The 17,317-nt window shown below is 33.1% G+C and overlaps 1 long non-coding RNA gene across 2 annotated transcripts; it reads left to right on the forward strand.

Annotated features, from left to right (window-relative positions):
* Nucleotides 1-9,099: 9,099 nt before the first annotated feature.
* Nucleotides 9,100-10,807, forward strand: LOC118485436. 2 transcript variants are annotated; one of them, XR_004876099.1, is made up of 4 exons: nucleotides 9,100-9,387; nucleotides 9,716-9,749; nucleotides 10,209-10,255; nucleotides 10,532-10,807. It is a non-coding gene; the product is annotated as an uncharacterized LOC118485436 (long non-coding RNA). The 2 variants fall into 2 exon arrangements; XR_004876098.1 differs by having other exon boundaries at nucleotides 10,209-10,807.
* The last annotated feature ends 6,510 nt before the right edge of the window (nucleotides 10,808-17,317 follow it).

Consider the following 17,317-nt stretch of genomic DNA (forward strand, 5'->3'; position numbering starts at 1 on the left):
TAGATAAAGCACATAAATAATCTAGGGTGAGGATCAAATAGGAAGTTTATTTTGGCTAGGAAGTATAGGAAGCAATAGGATTAGGACATGTGGCAAAATTTAAAATAAAGAGGAAGGGTATTTTAGTCAATCTTATCCTTTTCTTCTTCCTTCTTCTTCCCAGTAACATCAAAACCCACCATTTTCAAAACCCACCATCTTCAACCATTTCTTCACTTTCTATCTCAATAATCACTACATTATAGTGCGATTTTCGTCACCAATCAATGATTCAAACACCCGATCAACGTGTTCTTCAGCTTTTTTGAAGAAAACCTAGTTTAATTTCATACAAAATCTCGTTTTTTAGGTGATTTTGAAGATAATCACTCGATCCGTTCGATTCGATCTCTGATAAGTGTTTCAATCATTCAAATTTCGTCAATCGTTGAAGAAACCGACTTCGATCCAGGTAAGAATTTTTTAATTTCATTTTTATTATCTGGGTTTTTGATTTAGTAATTGCGTTTTACGATCTTGGCGGGGGTCCGGGGGCAGCGCCCCTGGTAGCAGGGTCCCAAGTGCGGCAGCCCCTGGCGGGGTTCAAGGGGCAGAGCCCCTGGCTGGGGTTGAGCTGCCAATTCACAGAAAATTTAATTTTCTGTAAATTGTCTCTGGAAAACTGCATTCGTAGACAGTCTTTTGATCTCCTACTTCCTGGTTCAGACAATTCACAGACAAAACTATTGTCCTGGTTCAATGCGTTTTAGAGAGAAAATACTTTCTTTGGTGTTTTTAGGCCATTGCGTTTTAGAACTAAAACATTTTTATTTGTTTCTGCCCATTGCGTTTTAAAAAAAAAAACACATTTTTGAAGTGTTTTTAGTCATTGCGTTTAAGGTAAAACACATTTTTAGGTGTTTTCAGTCCATTGCGTTTTAGAGAGAACACTTTCTTTTGTTTCTTTAGGCCGTTGCGTTTTAGAAAGGAGACATTTTTAAGTGTTTTCTGGCCATTGCGTTTTATAAATAAGACATTTCTTTGTGTTTTTTGTGCATTGCGTTTTAGGTAAAAACACATTTTTATGTGTTTTCAGTCCATTGCGTTTTAGAAAACAGACATTTTAAGTGTTTTCTGGCCATTGCGTTTTAGAAATAAGACATTTCTTTGTGTTTTTTATGCATTGCGTTTTAGGTAAAACACATTTTTATGTGTTTTCCGTCAATTGCGTTTTAGAAAGTACACTTTCTTTTGTGTTTTTAGGCTATTGCGTTTTAGAAATAAGACATTTCTTTGTGTTTTCTGGCCATTGCGTTTTACAAATAAGACATTTCTTTGTGTTTTTGGTGCATTGCGTTTTAGAAAAATGTCATTTTTTAGGTTTTTTTTTTCATTGCGTTTTACGCAACTGGGTTTTTTCCATTGCGTTTTACGCAATTGGGTTTTAAAAAAAAAATCGAAAATATAGCAATAGTATATTCGTTTTAAAGATAAAAAACGCTCGTTTTTTTGGTGTAATTTTTATAAAAAAAATAATGTCTTATGAAAGAGTTATTAACGTTTAAAAAATGGGGGAATTGGAGGAGAGAGAAACTATTGCCTTGGATTCACTAGAATGCCCCTAAACAAACTCACGCGCCTCTTTTATTCCCTTCAATTTCCCTCATTTAATCTTAACACTTGATTAATTAAATGGATGGTCAAGATTACTTCCTAGCCTTCTAGCCAAATAAACTTCCTATTATATCCTAACCCAAATAATTTATCCCTTATATATCTCCGTCTAATTTTTGGTTTAGCATTCTTAAAAGAGTAAATTACTATTTTGGTCCATGTGGTTTAGACAGTTTAACCATTTCAGTTCAAAAAGGAATTTTTTACCATATCAGATCCCGAGGTTGCATTTTATAACGGTTTTGACCTCTAACACTAACTTTTTTACTCGTTATGCAGTTAAGTGTAATGGTAATTAGGTAATTATATACCTTAGGGACTGTTTTCAATAATTACAAAGTTATTTATAATATTTAACAGATTATTAATGTAATTACTCAATTTTTTTTTATTATTTCGTTATTTTAACGATTATTATTTAACAAAATATGTTTTACATATTTATTTATGTATTTATAACATATTTTGTTAAATAATAATCGTGAAAATAACAAAATAATAAAAAAAACAACTTGAGTAATTGTATTAATTACCTCTTAAATATTAAATAACTTTGTAATTATCAAAAACAGCCCCTAAGATATATAATGCCCTAATTACCCTTACACTTAACTGCAAAAAATTAACAAAGTTAGTGTAAGGGACCAAAATCATTATAAATTACAACCTCAGGGTCTGATTTGTTAAAAGATTTTTTTTAAGCTGAAATAGTTAAACTGTTTAAACCATGATGAATTGTTTCATCGAGATCCAATCCAAATCACGATATCATTTTCTTGTTTTTAAATGACCAAAACAGACGCAGGAGTATTGATTTTCTTTTTAAGTAAGTTGTGACACAAGATATCTTTTGCATCATTAAAATATCTTGAGTATATTATTGACGCAAACTCGCCACTATTCCTTTCAATAACCACAGCCTACGAGTAGAGGCTGCCCGTAGGAAGTATTAATTCGTTTTAAAGATTTCAAAGAATACTTTAGGTTTAAATGTGAGACCTTACCTCTAAATAAATCTTCTTTGCCGAGGTTTAAATGTGAGACCTTACCAGGGGCGAAGTATAGTCGGTGCCCGGCCGGGGGTGCATCAATCCACCCTAATATTTCGGTTAGAAGTGTATAAGTTTTGATTTTTCGTCCGAAAATTTTAAAATTATATAGGTTCCCCCCCCCCCCCCGCGCGATTGTTTTTCCTAAATTGTACATCCTAAACATTTATAAACTTTGTATATAAATGATGGGTAGTTTGGTAAATATACACTTTGTTGTATTTGAAACTATTATTATTTGACTCGACTTGAATCGAATAGCCAACCCGACCCGATCCGAAACATAATGATAGGAAAAAAAATTTGGTCCCATCACTTTACGCCCCCTCGAAACTTTAAGAGAGCTAGCCTCACATTGGTCAAGATAATTATTTAACTACAACAATCAATCGTCAAAAATTCTGTTAGGAACAAATCAATAACTTTTATAATATACTGAAATTTGAGACGTATGTATTTACGAGTGGAGGCAGCCCTTAGGAAGTATTAATTTTTTTTTTTTAAAGATTTCATAGATGACATTAGCTATGACACAAGATATTATCTAATTACAGCAATCAAATGTCAAATATCCTATTAGTCAAACAAATTCATGACTTTTATTATTGACACTAACAATTTACAAGTGGAGGCTGCGCTTGACTGACGTGACATCGTGAACCCACCCTTGCGATGGGCTGGGGCCTGGGTTTGAGTTGGTTGTTCGTTAATCGTTAAATCGTTGGGTTGGGTTGAAGTCGTGAACCCACCCTTGCGATGGTGATGGAAGTAAACCCTAGGACCTTAAACTGAACATTGAGGTGATGGGCTTTATTTGGCCCACTTGTTCAAAAATAATTTGAGGTCGTTTAAAATGAACATCGAAGGGACGAAGGCTCAAATCATTTCGACAAAAACCAATTTGAGGTCGCTTAAACCGAACATTGAACTCGTCTTCATCCTCATTTAAGCCCAAACCGGTTTAAATGAAATTGTTATTATTGATTTATAATTTAAAAAAAATAAAAAAAATAAATCATCACTAGTGATGGGCACCCCTAATAAAATCATCACTAGTGGTGGAATAAAGCTTGATAACGTGACAAACTTGATTGGATGTTGTGAGTGCCTCTACCCCCTTACATAAGTAGTTCAATGACTTCAAAAGGTTCAAACGTTTACGTTATGGTGTTGCTTTTTAAGCACTTTGAAATGATTTAGTAGAACACTTGTTCAATGACTTGTGTGTTACACACGGGTGGTCTCAAAGTAAATTATATTATTTAATAGTGTTGAAATAAACTTTTAAATGAAAAAAAGCGATCCATTACTTAAGTGTGTGTATATATATATATATATATATATATATATATATATATATATATATATATTTGAACAGCCAAGGAATCCTCCAAATGGGCCACTAGCAAAATTCACCACATCGGGATACACTCGCCTCCGAACCGGGGAAAACCCTCACCTAGGGCCGAAGCCCGTGAACACTCGCCCGAAGGCACGACAGTGCGGTGAGGTAAAAACCGCTCAGTTCAAGGATCGAACTAGCGATCTCCGCCTACTCGCCTATTCTCCCATCATCACCAGGTGCTGCAGAAAATGATGAGGAGAGCCGGAATTGAACTTGAATCCCTTAGAACACCAAGTCTCTCCCATACCACTCCACCACCACCTCATTAACCTAGATAAATATTAAATGACAATCAATTGAAATAAATGAATCGAAAACTTTGCATTTTATAATATTTTATTTATGTATGTGTGCCAACCAGTTTATCCAACTTGGTCCTACTCAACCTTCTTCAACCCTTTTGTAAAAATGATCTGTTTCAATACTAACCAGTTTTAACATATTACTTAACCCACCCATTATGTCAGCCTACAATGTAGTAGTAATAGTAATGTTAGATATGGACTTCAATATCATAGTTAAATAATACCATTGGTTAGAAAACACCATCATTTCTAAGAAAAGTTCATATTTTGTTCATTAAAGTCAATGCCTTACTTTGCTGCTGTCTACCCCCCAATCTATACCACATCGGCACATTGTTTTTCTATGATATGTTTTTTAAATAACCAGGTTGTTTACCCGCCACGCGTTGCGGCGGCTTCGCCGTACGTGACGTGAAAAGTTATAGATTACAATTAACGCGACTCGTTTTCGAACTTAATTTACGTTAAAGCATAGAGTAATCCAAATTCATATTGTTGAATGAAAATGTATTATATTTGACCCGACTTGTTTCCAAACAAAATTTACGTTGAAATGTAGACCAGCTCAAAATGCACACAAAATATACACATGTGTTGGCGTGTACGCAGCGTGATAAAGTCTAGACTATAATCGACCCTGCTCGTTTCCGAACTAAACTTACGTCGAAACGTATAGTAACTCAAATTTATATCGTCGAATGAAAACATATTAAATTATCTGATTTTTTTCTAAACAAAATTTACGACAGAACGAAGTGCAACTCAAAACGTACATAAAAATAAGGGTTATTGGATTTTACCACCTCTAACTATCGGCTATTTGCCGTTGCCAACTCCAACTATCACTTTGACGTCTATCACCCCCAACTTAACACTTAGTGTGTTCTGTCACCACGCCGTAACTGATCACTAACTTTTGATCTTGATACTATACTTTTGGGGGTGTCATAGGGATCTTAGGAAGGTTTTAGGGATCTTAGGACACCCCAAAAGTATAGTAACAATATCAAAAGTTAGTGATTAGTTAACGATGTGGTGACAGAATAAATTGGGGGTGACGGTGGTAAAAGTGATAATTGAGGATGACAGCGGCCAATAGCCAATAGTTAGGGGTGATAAAATCCAATAACCCTAAAAATAAAACTTTATATCGTTGACTTGCCTTGTTTTGAAACAAAAATTAGTGTATTCAACAAAAACCTTTTCGAATACACCAGATTATGAAATAGTGTTGAATAAAAATGAAAAAAAAAAAGATAAATAAAGAAAAACATGTTATCACCACAAACACACATGTCTCTAGAAAAAGAAAAAGGTAGTTAATATGGTGTTATCAACCCAAAAGAAAAGAATATGAGATTAGTTGGTGTTACCTTAGCCACCTACCTTTATCTTTAATATATAGTTAACTAGAATTAAGCAACCCCGCGTTGCGGCGGGGGCCTAAAACTATGGCAAATAACATCAATGCCACACCGCTGGTAGCGACCACCAATACTGAAGTTTTGGCGTGTTAATGCGAATAAATAAGACTAAAATATATAACATATAAAAAAATAACTATGTCGATTTAGGACCCACGCGTTACGACAAACTTGTTAAATGGAAAAAATAGACGTAAAAACATTGAACCACACACGCACGTTGCGTCGTGTTAACTCGCAAAATAATGTAGAAAAGAATAACTAAGTCGATATAGGTTCCGCCCATTGCGGCGAACTTGCCAAAGGGGGAAATAGACACATTGCGACATACCTGTCAAATGTGATAAAATAGACCAGAAAAACGTTGAACTACACACGCACGTTGCGACGAATTAACTCACAAAATTTAGAACAAAACGTAAAAGAAAGACTTGCGAAAGATAAAAAGTATGGGGGGACCAAAGTTATAAATAAGAAAGTTTTGGGTTAAATTACAAAAGATGAAAAGTTTTGGGTTAAAAGTAAACAAATTAAGTTAAAATACAAAAAATGAAAACATTTTGGTTGAAAGTGAAAAATCACAACAATTTTTTGAAAAACATCCCATGCTTTGGGTACAACAACACTAGCGGTTGTTGTAAAACCGTGTCAAGTAGTACCAGTGCTATACCATTGTCAACGACCACCAACACCGGAAAAGCTCATAAAATATTTAAATCATGAACGCTTGTTGCAGAGAAATTAGTAAAACATAGAAAAAAAATAACTAAGTCAATCCAGGACCCGCGTGTTGGTCAAACTTGTTAAACTGAGAAAAATAGATGTGCTGCGAGGGGCAAGTCAAACGGGAAAAAAATATACGAAAAAAATGTTTGATCCCCACACGCACGTTGCGGTGCATTAACTCACAAAATTTAGAACGAAACGAAAAACTTGGGAAAGATGATAAGTATGGTGGACCAAAATTGAAAATAAAAAAGAGTTGGGATTAAATTAGAAAAAATGAAAAACTTTGGGTTAAAAGTAAAAAACCTGAAGGTCTAAATTGCAAAATCGAAGTTATTTATTAATTTTAGATAAAGATAAGGATAAAAATAAAAGATATCTATATATTAGTTATTAATATTAATATTAAAATAAATTTATTAAATAATTATAAATAAAATTTATGAGGTTGAAGGAGAGAATGCCATGTGGCATTATTTGAAGTCTTTTATTATAAGTTAGATATGGGGTTATCACATGTTTCGAGTTCAAAAAGGAGCCCAATTTTCAGAACATTGCTACTGCTAGAGATGTGCATTTCAGTTTCTTCTTTCTTTCTTTGTTTTTTTTTCAAAATGGTTCGAGTTGTAAACCAAATCAGTTTGGTCAAAACCAGTTCAGGTCATAAATCGGTTATAGAAAAAAATATTCAAATGCTATACGAATTGGTTTGGGTTCGACCGAAACCAATCAGATTTTCAATCAGTTCAGGTTCAAACCGGTTTCGGTAACAAGATTAGAGACTGATACACAAAGTGGCAATGTGGGTTGGGTTGGAATCAGTTTCGGTCAAACCGGTTTCAAATGTGGTAACGGTCAGGTTAGGAACCGGTTTGGAAACCCAAATCGGTTATCTCTAGCTACCGCTACTGTTACTATATATTTATTAGACAGAAATAGGTTTCGGGTTTAACACCAATCATATACCCCTATACCTTAACAACTATAACATATATAATTCATCCTCCATATTACCAATAAAAATAGAACGAGTTTTTAGGACCCGTCCGTTGCTACGGAACCGCTAAACCAAACAAAAGATATACGTTAAAACGTTTAACTACGCAAGTTCATTGCAGAACGTTACGTAAATGAAACGATAATATTGATTCGTTATAGTATATACACTCGCTACAACAATCGAAAGAGAAAACTCAATCTATGAATTTGGAATGGAATACTATATTTGGAACATTGATAATCTTATATAAGTGGTCACTCACGTCTGTTAAAATATTTAATAAACATATTTTTCTTAGATGAAACTTCCGTTCTGTTCCCTGTGGTTTGGTTGTTTTAACGGTTTTGCCCCAATCATTTAAAATAGCCATTTCCTTCCAATAGTATGTATGTATGTATGTATGTATGCATGTATGTATGTATGTATGTATGTATGTATGTATGTATGTATGTATGTATGTATGTATGTATGTATGTATGTATGTATGTATGTATGTATGTATGTATGTATGTATGTATGTATGTATGTATGTATGTATGTATGTATGTATGTATGTATGTATGTATGTATGTATGTATGTATGTATGTATGTATGTATGTATGTATGTATGTATGTATGTATGTATGTATGTATGTATGTATGTATGTATGGTATGTATGTATGTATGTATGTATGTATGTATGTATGTATGTATGTATGTATGTATGTATGTATGTATGTATGTATGTATGTATGTATGTATGTATGTATGTATGTATGTATGTATGTATGTATGTATGTATGTATGTATGTATGTATGTATGTATGTATGTATGTATGTATGTATGTATGTATGTATGTATGTATGCATGCATGCATGCATGTATGCATGCATGTATGCATGCATGTATGCATGTATGCATGTATGTATGTATGTATGTATGTATGTATGTATGTATGTATGTATGTATGTACGTACGTACGTACGTACGTACGTGTGCATGTATGTGTTGTGGTATATATTGTATGCATATATTATATATAAATTAAAAATATCTTTATATGTAAAATTACCAAAATATCCTTACTTTTATATGGCAAGTTACCAAAATACTCTTTCATCTTTATAGGTAAAATTACCAAAATATCCTTACTTTTATGTGGCAAGTTACCAAAATACTCTTTCAGTTAACAAACAATTTGGATGGAGTTAGAGGCGGGGAGCAAAATGGAGAAAACATAATAAACTATTGGAGGAAAATGACTATTTTTAAAGAATTTGGACAAAACCGTTAAAACAATGAAATCACATAGAGCTAAACGGAAGTTTAGTCTTTTTCTTAAAATATACATGTCAAGTTACCTATTGATATACTATATTAATTGATAACATAACTGAGGAATAGGAAATTAACGGTAACGACGTCAGATGAACGGTGAAGACATCGCTCTCACCGTCGCACTTCGCGTTCATCATCTCTCACCCCATCACCAGAATCTTTTCTTTCCAGAATCTTTTCTTTTCTCTCTGAAATTTTTTTCCGATACATTAGCAAAACCCTTTCTCTCTGTAGAAATTTGTTCCGATCTCATCTGTTTTTATCTTCAGTGTCGATTATTGTTGGTGGTAGTGATGGTGGTTTATGGTCTCTGGTCCTCGGTGTTAGCAACGACGGCTAGGGTTTTCAAGGGAGATGTCAACGACGTTTGTTCCGGTTAGGGTTCAGACGATCGATGGCGTTGTGGGGAGTTCAGATGACAGAGATGAGGGTTAAAGGGTGAAAAGACGGGGGTGGTTTGAGCTATAGCCGTGATTCCTATCAGCTAGGGTTTCCGGCAAAGAAGGTAAGGACCAATCACACTTTTGCCCTAATAGTTGAGCGAGGTCAAAATCTAATTTTACTTTGTGAATTGATTTGGCGTACTGGTTTTAGCTTCTTTGATTGAATTAGTTTTTTCATATGTTCACGTTTAGAGAATGATTCGAGGTTTTGGTTTCACTGTGTGCTAAAGTTTTGGAGCATCTGTAAATGCTTAGTTACTTGAAATTGAGAATATCGAAATGGTTGGTAAGCGGGTGATTATTATCTTATCAATATCTAGTAGAAAGTTTGATAGTTACGGTATGCTTCTATGCAACCTAACTCTTCCTTGAATATGCTTCTCCATGCAGTTTTATTGGAAAAGAAATCAGATGAGATTCCATGGTAAGTGTTATCATGTGCTTAGCAAGTTTGTGTCACTACCAAAACTGAATTTAATGGGTGTTTTGGATTTCTTATTAGAAATGCTTATTGCTTTTTGGAATAAGCAAATAAGCGATTTCAAACTGTTTATACATAATAACTTATTGCAATCCCAATCACTTTAATAAGGCTTTACATGTAATAGCGATATCAATTACAGTATATTTCCAGATTTTTGGATTTCCACTTAGCCCAATAACTAAATCGAAAAGCAAACAATAGCCTTCTCTGTTTATCATTTTGGATTAGGTATGTAATATGTGGGAATTCGATTAATTGGGTAATCAGTTTGTGAGAATGTAATTGAATTCTCTTGAAAGAGAATCTTTAAAACCAGGCATTTGATAAAATTTGGGCATAACAGTTGGCTTTTTAGATTTATGTTCATTGAACTTTTAATCTCTATTAGTTTTTTTATAGGTTTTTGCAGTTCTATTGGTTGTGGAGCATTTGGCTATGTAACTGAGGTAACTTTGATTGTTCTTAAGAAATTGACGAATTAAATTGTTATAATTTTAATTTGAAAGTTTTTAGCCATAAAAGTGAATTGAATAATACAGAGTAGCAAGAAATATTAAACATGAAAATGCATTTAATATAGAGTAAATTTTAAAAGCTTTTCATTTGGAATTGGATAATTAAAAGTTCTACTAAAAAAACACATAAAGATCAGCTGTAGTTGCATTAGAAACTCAAAATGTAATAAGGTAGCTACAACTCTTTTATTATTATTTTTTCAGCAGTGAATTATTACTTATAATTTGAAGAGAAAGAAAAGTTGTTTCAGCTTAAGGTTCTAAAAATTTGACGGCTTCGAGCTCAGATAAAGGAAGGTTTGTAACAATAATCAAACCAAGAAATGGCAGGTGCAGATGATATCGATCAACATGTCGCTGCCATGGTTTACGGGAGCCTTGAGTCTTAGAAAAGTCGATTAGATTTTAGTTTCATGTAGCACAACCGTTATATATTGGTTTATTATGTTTTTGAAGACTTCGTTTTATTTGAATTTGTTTGGTGAAATATGGTGTAACGCCTCGTACTTTTGATCTTTCTATTTATAGCATAGTATCTTGTACTTTCCAAAGTCAGTCAGTTGTACTCTCATTGTATTCTATTCGATCTCAAATTGTACTTCGAGACTTGAATCATAATGGAAAAATGCATTTTTGATCATATCCTTGTTTGAATCTTATGTTATGGATAAACACGTTAAACTATGTCAAAACGTAAAAACAATTGAAAGATATTCAAATCCTAGTTCTTGAATCAAGCGTTGCCAAGAGATTACCCTAAACCGGACAAAAATCGGGAATTCATACGTTAATTCGGTAAAATACCCAAAATTTGGGTTAAATCAAATAATTATAATATTTATTATTATTAATTGAATAATTTAATAAATTAATATTTTAATAATTTTATAATTATAAACTGTAGTTAACGAGGTTAGTTTAAACCTAACCTAGTTAATAAATCCCCCCTCATTAACTAAATTAACTAACTAGGTTACTTTTTCATAAAGGAGCTACCTAACTGAGTTAAACAACTCAGTTAGGCCAGTTAGTGGCAAGACAGTAAATAAATCCCCCCTCATTAACTAAATCCCCCCTCATTAATTATGAATATTTTCAAGTAATTTGATGCTTTGACATAAAACCCACTTGGTGATGATGAAGATGGTGACATGGGTGTATCACCGTGACCAATCCTTGTGCAATTCGGGTGTATGATATTTTGTATGTGATGAATTCTTATTAGATGAATTGAGCATGACATGAATTTACTTGATATTTAGTTGTTTTGGATGAGTAAAAGTGATAAGAAAGAAAAAGAGTATGAAATACTTGTACGTTAGGCTTAGAAAGTTGTACGCACACCAAGTGTTTGATAAAATGTCTAGGTGAGATTACTAGATAAGATTGGATTCAAGTAATGGGTGAAAATATATAGGATGTGTGTATGATGTAATTGATAATAAACTAAACATGAGAAATATATTTTTAAAAGGATCACATATGTGAATATAATTGATGAGATGACTTGTTAAGAAGCATGCATTAGGAGTTTGTACTCTATTCTTCAAGGTAAGATACGCCTTATAGGTTTAGTTGATTATATAGTTGGGATCAAGAGGTAATTAGCGGCATTGTATTACTTAGTGATATATTAGTAAGATTGATGTTAAGACCATGTTAAATTAATAAATCTTGAATGATATTGTCGGTTGTATAACCATGAGAATACTAGTATATGCGGAGTTGCATATAAATAACTAGGTGTGTATGAGTGTATGTAACTAGATGATTACATGGTTGTATGTATTTTACTACATGGGTATGAAATGTTTATAATGCCATTAGTATGATCGACTACATCGATATGGACATATGTTCCTAAGTTGGAAGTTTGTATACTTGGCCGTTGACTTTATGAAAAGTCAACGAGTATGAGAATAACATTACTAGAATTCCTAATATGATTATAAGAGTATGATGATCGAGTGATGCATGATGGGTCATTATATATTATACTTGATGGTATGATAAATTGCACAAATTTGGAATGTTGCATTCTTAAGTCTACGCCTTGTGCTTGTTAGTAGGGCTGTAGACGAACAGAACGAATACGAACAGGGCCATGTTCGTGTTCGTTCGTTAAGGAAATTAACATGTTCGTGAACAGTTAACAAATGCATACCTAACATGAGTTTATGTTCGTGTTCGTTTGTTAAGGAAATTCAGTTGTTCACGAACCGGTCTCGAACACAAACGAACGCAGGCAAATAAAAACGAACGTAAACGAACATTTAACTTGAATATAAAAAATAAAAACTTTGTTATCCTTAAACAATAGATATAAGTAGTTAACTATAACAATCAAATGATAAATCAAAACACAAGATGTCTACTACACCACCAAACGATCAATCAAGTTTAATTATCTCAAAAAAATGTCTTAGAATGTCCAAATTTTAGCTAACTTAGAAAAAAATAGGGTTTTAAGTTTTCAATATTTTTAGATAAAACATTTATTATTTATTTTTTTTAAATATAATCAAATGAATACGAACGAACAAGAACAAACGTAATCGAACATATTACCAAAGGTTCACGAATGCAGTCGAATGAACGAGACATGTGTTCGTGTTTGTTCGATAAGCTAACCAAACGAAAATTTTTGTTCATGTTCATTCGTTAAGCTAATTAAACGAACATAAACGAACTTCCCGCCGAACGCTTCACGAACTGTTCGCTGAATGTTCAGTTCGTTTACAGCCCTACTTGTTAGGATTGATTATTGAAAGTCAAATGCAAGATATGAATTAGTTATGATTTGGTAATATATAATATCATGTATGTTAACAAGAATGTAAATATGGTGACATATAAGCATCATGTCAAGGACGCAAGCACGAAAGGTTAACGGGTCAAGAGGAGGCGAGGAAGCGATCACGATTACGAACGCTTAAGTTAAGTGAATTCCGAAACTCACTTCTTAATATAAATGAAGTTTGTATGAATGTTCGAAGTTATGTAGAAATGGGTATGATATGTAAGTAAATGGGGTAAGAAATGTTGTACTAGGCTGTTTATAGTTCGAATGTAATGGAAAATGCTTGGTGAGATTAAATGGGTCAAACATAGAAAGTAACATGGCGATATGTTGTAGTTGGTTTGATCTTGGGGTTAAGTGTTAGAAGGATATGGGGGCTTGAATATTGTTATTTTACATCTTGGAACTCCCGGGATTTGCGACTAGTGAGTAGAATGAACATAAAACGAAAATCAGCGTCGGGGTTGCATAGGAGGCGTCGGCGACACCCAAGTTAGGCGTCGGCGATGCCCTGCCCTGTTGCAACCGACGCCTTATCTTGCTGCCTACGCGGGTCCGACGCCGGAAACCATTTTTTTTGTGTTTTTCTCACTTTTCCTTGTTTCCAAGGCCCCGATAAGTTTCCCAAAGGTACCCCAAACCTACTATGGAGTTTTGTGGTGTACGAGTGAGAACGGAGACCTAGGGGAACTTGTACGACGATGTGGTATGTATGTTGATATATGTAATGTGGTTTCATAATGTGCATGACAAGGTCGTTTAAGTGAAATTTTATTGAATATAATAGAGATGTGAAGTGACAAAACCAGTACATAATAGTAAGCTTATAAATAGAAAATGGTGCGCCTAGGAAAGTATGGTGTTGAAAAGAAATTAAATGAATCTGTGAGGACCGTTTTCCTTATGAATAGCTCAGGTAATATCTATTAACCTAGTCCAAATTGTGTAGAATCCAATTAATTAGGTGACAATACAAAATTACTTAATTTTTCCCTATTTTCATTAATTTGTCAACGTTTACAATCCCAAAAATAAATTGTCAGAGCTTCGCCGTCTGGCCAGCAAAATCTATCTAACACTTAGTCCTCACGTCTATTTATACTGCAAGATGATACCTTCGTGTGGACTAAAGATCACATGCGTTTGAACGTAACTACATCCGTGCGAATGAATATACCTTCGCACGGATGTATTAATTACTTCCGTACAAAAGTAACAAAACAACATAATAACTTTTAATCTAGCATTTCGTCCTATTACAGACTCAACACGACTCGATGACGTAGGCAGCAGACATTGTATATCAACAGAATGCATAAGCACGTGATCTAATGTAATATGGAAACCATAGTTAAACACGATTAGATATAAGCAGGGGCGTAGCTTAGAAGTGTAAAATTTCCTATTTTTCGTCCGAAATTTTAAAGTTATATAGGATTACCCCTCAATTATTTTTCCTAAGTATTTATACAATATATAAATTGGGTCTCATGACTTTCCGCCCCCTCAGAACTTTTGGTCAAGCTCCGCCACTGGATATGAGTATACTTGTAGACAAGTATGTAAGAGAATTATACGCATAGATGTTGTGATTAGCATTTGATCAATGGGTTTGTGAGCATGTGAGTTGTACGTAAGAGTTTGAGTAGGAAGGTATGTATGTTCGTAGTAGGCCAAATTATACACGAGAGAGTTGAACTAGATAATGTGTATGCATGTTATTAAACCATAAGTTTCCAAATGAATGAGACTTGTACGGAGATGTGTATGGTGTTAATATACACATGAGTATTGATGATGCTAACCGAGTTTGCCTTTAAGAACGAAATAATGTGCAAGTACATAGTTGTCGACTCATCAAAAGATAGATTTTGCGATGAAATGCTTGAACTCAGAAGGATAACGGAACAGGATTTATATGAGAATAGAACGCGACGTGATCCATTAGTTATACATTCTAGATTATATATATTATGTCACTAATTACTAATGATGTGAACGTATGTGGCGACCACAGGTTGCACAGAATCACGGATCATCATCACAAGGTGTGAGCGGTTGAAGATCGAGTCATATCATAGATTGTCCAGGAATGTGCGATTATGTAATTTAGTTAACATAAGTTATGTTTTATTTCCTTAATAAGAACGAAGAATGTATTTACTGTCAAAATGGACCTTCAAGTGTGTCAAGATGTTTCAAAAAGAAAGAAAATTTTAAGACTCGTATTTCCGCTACGTCTTTATAGTTAAAACGTGTCATGGTCTTACAATTATGGTGCACATGCTGCATAATAATTCCTTATGGTAGTTATAACATTACGTAATTATATACAAATACTAGGATATAACCCCGTGTATTACACGGGTTGAATAAATAAATTTTATATACTAAATAATAAAACAATATGTCTTTAAAAACCCTCTTTGTTGCATGGGTTAAATAAATGTAATTTTATATATTAAATAATAAAAAGTTATATCTATAAGAACCATATAGTACGGATTGAATAAATGTAATTTTATATACCAAATAATACAAAAAGTTATGTCTTTAAAACCACGTGTATTACACGGGTTGAATAAATGTAATATTGTTTACTAAATAATAAAAAAAATATATATTTTTAAAAACCCTCGTGTAAAGCACCGCTTGAATAAATGTGATTTTATATACCAAATAATAAGAAAATTATATTTAAAAAAACTAATGTATATACTCGGTACGCGATAGATATGGTGACTGAGGAGATGATTATTGAAAAGAATATACAATGGTCAAACATGTTATTCAAGAAGTAAATAAGCAGCTATTTGAGTGATAAAATATAAATTATATTTAAAAAAACCCGTAATAAATCTAATTTTATATATAAAGTAATATTAATATTATAAATGAGAAGTATACATTAAATTTAAACTAAATAATAATTATCTATATTTTTTTTGAACGACAATTATCTATAATTTAGTAGAAAAGTTTAAACAAAATAATATTTAGTAAGAGAGTTATCTATAACTAATCAAAAGAGAGTAAACTAAATAATAATTATCCATAAGAGATTAAATTAAATAATATTTATTAGGAGAGTTATCTATAATTAATTAGAAGAGATTAAACTAAAATAATAACTATCCATAAGACACGGCCTAATATGATGATAAGTGTCTCATAAATGGTTTCTTTTATTATATAGTACTAGCGGTAAGACCTGTGTGCAAACACGGGTGGTTTCTTAGAAAACCATGCATAGCACATATTAATAGAATGTATAGATAGGTATATAGATATTGTACCAAAACGTGTTATCTATTATAGCTAAAAGACAACTATAAATATAGATCATCGGTTAATATATCAGTTACATACGATTATTTTGCAGTATCTTATTCAAAAAAAGAGAATACCCACCCATTGACAATATAAACTATTTATAGACATAAGTACATATAAAAGATGTCTAACAAACTTAATAAAATTCGAATACAACTTAAATTTCAACAAACATTAACTAAGAACACATGATCACCTGCCTAAACAACTTTCATCAAAGCTCAATCAAGAGTTTGTTACGCAGCAACATGTCCTTTGCTACATGTTGTGTCCTGGTTAAATATGCTACAGGAGACAATGTCACAACTGCTGATCCAACAATCTCCCTATACAACAGATGATAACAAAACCCTTCTTTATTACTGATTTTTATTTCTCATCAACATCTCCCTGATTTGTCCTTTGAATTGTAGTTCAAAATCCAGGGAGAACATGTCTTCCTCATCGTCCCTTTCAAGTTGAAGGTCCAACAAATCTTGGAGATCGTATGCATTCAGGTTATATGCACTACCCATTTGAATCTTTTCAACACTACAATCTGATCTGATCAAAGTTAATACTTGGGTTTTTGAGCATGACTTCCACTTTACTATTTTTGGATCAGTTGGTTTTCTTGGGAAAAGAATTATTGAAGATGAGTTTGGTGATTATGGTCTGCTAACTAAATTTGCAATGGATTCAGATAAAGCAGATGATGAGAGAAGGTTTTTTGGAGTATGGATCTTTTGAGACAGAGCAGCAGTTCTAGGGTAGACTGGGTTTTGAGGAATATTTGGATCTTCAGCTCTAAGTTCTTCCAGCTTTTTCTATGTCACACCCCAACCAATGGCAGAAACATCGGGATGAGACGAAGTGTGAAG

Source organism: Helianthus annuus, chromosome 13 (assembly GCF_002127325.2).
Source record: "Helianthus annuus cultivar XRQ/B chromosome 13, HanXRQr2.0-SUNRISE, whole genome shotgun sequence".
Classification (NCBI taxonomy): domain Eukaryota; kingdom Viridiplantae; phylum Streptophyta; class Magnoliopsida; order Asterales; family Asteraceae; genus Helianthus; species Helianthus annuus.